The following is a 3,537-nucleotide window of genomic DNA, read 5'->3' as shown; positions in this document are numbered from 1 at the left end:
CAAATTTCTAATGGAGGACCTTGTTTCATTCATGAAACTTACAGTGGCCTTAGATAGTTCAGAGACTATATTTTCTAAGCTAGATAGATTCTGCTCAGAATTCTCTGTCTGTTGCTGAGTGGATGATGGGAAAGGCTTGCTATTGCTAAACCTGTTTCTTCCACCATTATTAAAGCCTTGTTGAGGCTTTTGTTGATCCTTCCATGAGAAATTTGGATGATTTCTCCATGAGGGATTATAGATGTTTCCATAGGGTTCACCCATGTAATTCACCTCTACTATTGCAGGGTTCTCAGGATCATAAGCTTCTTCTTCAGAAGAGGCCTCTTTGGTACTGTTGGATGATTCCTTCAATCCATTCAGACTCTGAGAGATCATGTTGACTTGCTGAGTCAATACTTTGTTCTGAGCCAATATGGCATTCAGAGTATCAATTTCAAGAACTTCCTACCTCATAGACGTCCCATTACTCACAGGATTCCTTTCAGAAGTGTACATGAACTGGTTATTTGTAACCATGTCAATGAGTTCTTGAGCTTTTGCAGGCATTTTCTTTAGGTGAATGGATCCACCTGCAGAATGGTCCAATGACATTTTAGATAATTCAGACAGACCATCATAGAATATATCCAGGATGGTCCATTCTGAAAGCATGTCAGAAGGACACTTTTTGGTCAGTTCCTTGTTTCTCTCCCAAGCTTCATAGAGGGACTCACCTTCTTTCTGTTTGAAGGTTTGAATATCCACTCTAAGCTTACTAAGCTTTTGAGGAGGAAAGAACTTGGCTAAGAAAGCCGTGACCAGCTTATCCCAAGAGTTCAGGCTGTCTTTAGGTTGATAGTACAACCATATTCTAGCTCTGTCTCTTACAGCAAATGGGAAAAACATAAGCCTGTATACCTCGGGATCAACCCCATTAGTCTTAACAATATCACAAATTTGCAAGAATTCAATTAAGAACTGAAAAGGATCTTCTGATGGAAGTCCATGAAACTTGCAATTCTGTTGCATCAGAGAAACTAATTGAGGTTCCAGCTCAAAATTGTTTGCTCCAATGGCAGGGATTGAGATGCTTCTTCCATGTAAATTGGAATTTGGTGCAGTAAAGTCACCAAGCATCTTCCTTGCATTGTTATTATTTTCGGCCATGTCTCCTTCTTTTTCGAAAATTTTTGTCAGATTTTCTCCAGAGAGTTCTGCTTTAGCTTCTTTTAGCTTCCTCTTCAGAGTCCTTTCAGGTTCAGGATCAGCTTCAACAAGAATGTTCTTATCCTTGTTCCTACTCATATGAAAAAGAAGAGAACAGAAAATATGGAATCCTTTATGTCACAGTATAGAGATTCCTTATGTAAGTATAAGAAGAGAATAATAGAGGAAGGAAAAGATAAGAATCCAAACACAAGGGAGAGGAATAAGTTCGAATTCTTGGGTGAAAGAGGTGTATTAGTAGATGAATAAATAAACAGAAGGAGGTGAGAGGGAGAGAATTTTGAAAATTAAACAAATTAAAATAAAAATATTTTTATTTTTTTAATTTAAAATTAAAGTGAAAATTCAAAAATTTTAGAAAAAGAAATTAAACAAAATTAAAATTTAAAACAATTAGTTAATTAAAAAGGAGTTTTGAAAAAAAAAGGGGAAAGGATTTTCGAAAATTAGAGGGAGAGAGTTAGTTAGGTAGTTTTGAAAAAGATAAGAATCAAAAAAAAAGTTAAGTGGTTAATTGAAAAAGATTTGAAAATCAAATTTTGAAAAGATAAGAAGTTAGAAAAGAAGTTAGAAAATATTTTGAAATTGAATTTGAAAAAGATGTAATTGAAACTTATTTTAAAAAAAAGATTTGAAAAGGAAATTTAAAAAGATTTAATTTTTGAAATCAAAGTTGATTACTTGACTAACAAGAAACTAAAAAGATATGATTCTAGAGTTTAAAGATTGAACCTTTCTTACTATGCAAGTAACAAACTTAAAAATTTTTGAATCAATCACATTAATTGTTAGTAAAGATCTTGAAATTATGAAACAAAATAAGAAAAAGATTTTTTAAAATCAATTTGAAATTTTCGAAAATTATGAAGGAAAAATGAAAAATATTTGATTTTTGAAAAAGATTTGAAAAAGATAAGATTTTTAAATTGAAAATTTGACTTGACTCATAAGAAATAACTAAATTTTTAAAAAGTTTTGAAAAAGTCAACTCAAATTTTCGAAAATTTATGAGAGAAATAAGTAAAAGATATTTTTTTGATTTTTTTTTTAATTTTTAATGAGGAGAGAGAAAAACATAAAGATGATGCAAGACATAAAAATTATGAATCAAAACAACTAATGCATGCAAGAACACTTTGAATGTCAAGATGAACACCAAGAACACTTTGAATGTTAAGATGAACATCAAGACTTATTTTTGAAAATTTTTAAGAAAAGAAAAACATGCAAGACACCAAACTTAGAAATTTTTAATGTTGACATATTAAGAATTCAAGAATGCATATGAAAAACAAGAAAAGACACAAAATAAGAAATTTTTAAAGATCAAACAAGAAGACTTACCAAGAACAACTTGAAGATCATGAAGAACACATTTTCAAAAAATGTAAGAAATTATAAAAGCATGCAATTGACACCAAACTTAAAAACTGACACAAGACTTAAACAAGAAACATAAAATTATTTTTGGTTTCATGATTTTAATTTTTTGGTATTGTTTTCGAAAATTATTTTGAAAAAGATAATAAGGATTTCAAAATTTTTAATAGAAATTCCAGGAATCTTGCAATGTTAGTCTAAAGCTCCAGTACAGGAATTAGACATGGTTTACTAGCCAGCCAAGCTTTCAGTGAAAGCTCTGGTCCAAAACACTAGACATGGCCAATGGCCAGCCAAGCTTCAGCAGATATTGATACCTCCCATGTATACAACAACTATGTGTGTAACTGCCAAATGGGTGAAGATCAACAAGCTCTTGTGATGATAAGTTGAAACCCCGGTCCAAAAGATTAGACATGGCATACAGCCAGCCAGGATTCAACAGATCATCATGAAACACTAGAATTCCTTCTTAAAAATTCTGAATATAAATATTTTTTTGAAAATATTTATTTTTATTTTTTTTGAAAATAAGAATAATAAAAACAAAAAAGCTTAAAATTAAAATAAAATTACCTAATATGAGCAACAAGATGAACCGTCAGTTGTCCAAACTCGAACAATCCCCGGCAACGGCGCCAAAAACTTGGTGCGCAGAAATCGTGACGGTTCATTCCTTGGTAACGATGCTAAAAACTTAATACGCACGTTCATAATCTTAGTTCTTTGTCACAACTTCGCACAACTAACCAGCAAGTGCACTGGGTCATCCAAGTAATAAACCTTACGTGAGTAAGGGTCAATCCCACGGAGATTGTCAGCTTGAAGCAAGCTATGGTCATCTTGTAAATCTCAGTCAGGCAGATTCATATGGTAATGGATATTTGATAATTAAAATATAATACAAATAAAACGTAAATTAAAGATAGAGATACTTATGTAATTCAT

General features: G+C 31.8%; 1 non-coding gene across 1 annotated transcript; it reads left to right on the top strand.

Annotated features, from left to right (window-relative positions):
* Positions 1-648: 648 nt before the first annotated feature.
* On the top strand, positions 649-756 carry LOC148545527 (small nucleolar RNA R71). The gene has a single exon (XR_015901952.1). It is a non-coding gene; the product is annotated as a small nucleolar RNA R71 (small nucleolar RNA).
* Positions 757-3,537: the final 2,781 nt, after the last annotated feature.

The sequence above is a fragment of the Arachis ipaensis genome, chromosome B9, assembly GCF_059453495.1.
Source record: "Arachis ipaensis isolate K30076 ecotype BB chromosome B9, ASM5945349v1, whole genome shotgun sequence".
NCBI classification, from domain to species: Eukaryota; Viridiplantae; Streptophyta; class Magnoliopsida; order Fabales; family Fabaceae; genus Arachis; species Arachis ipaensis.
The sequence above is the reverse complement of the archived record's forward strand: the minus strand, read 5'-3'. Positions and strand labels throughout refer to the sequence as shown.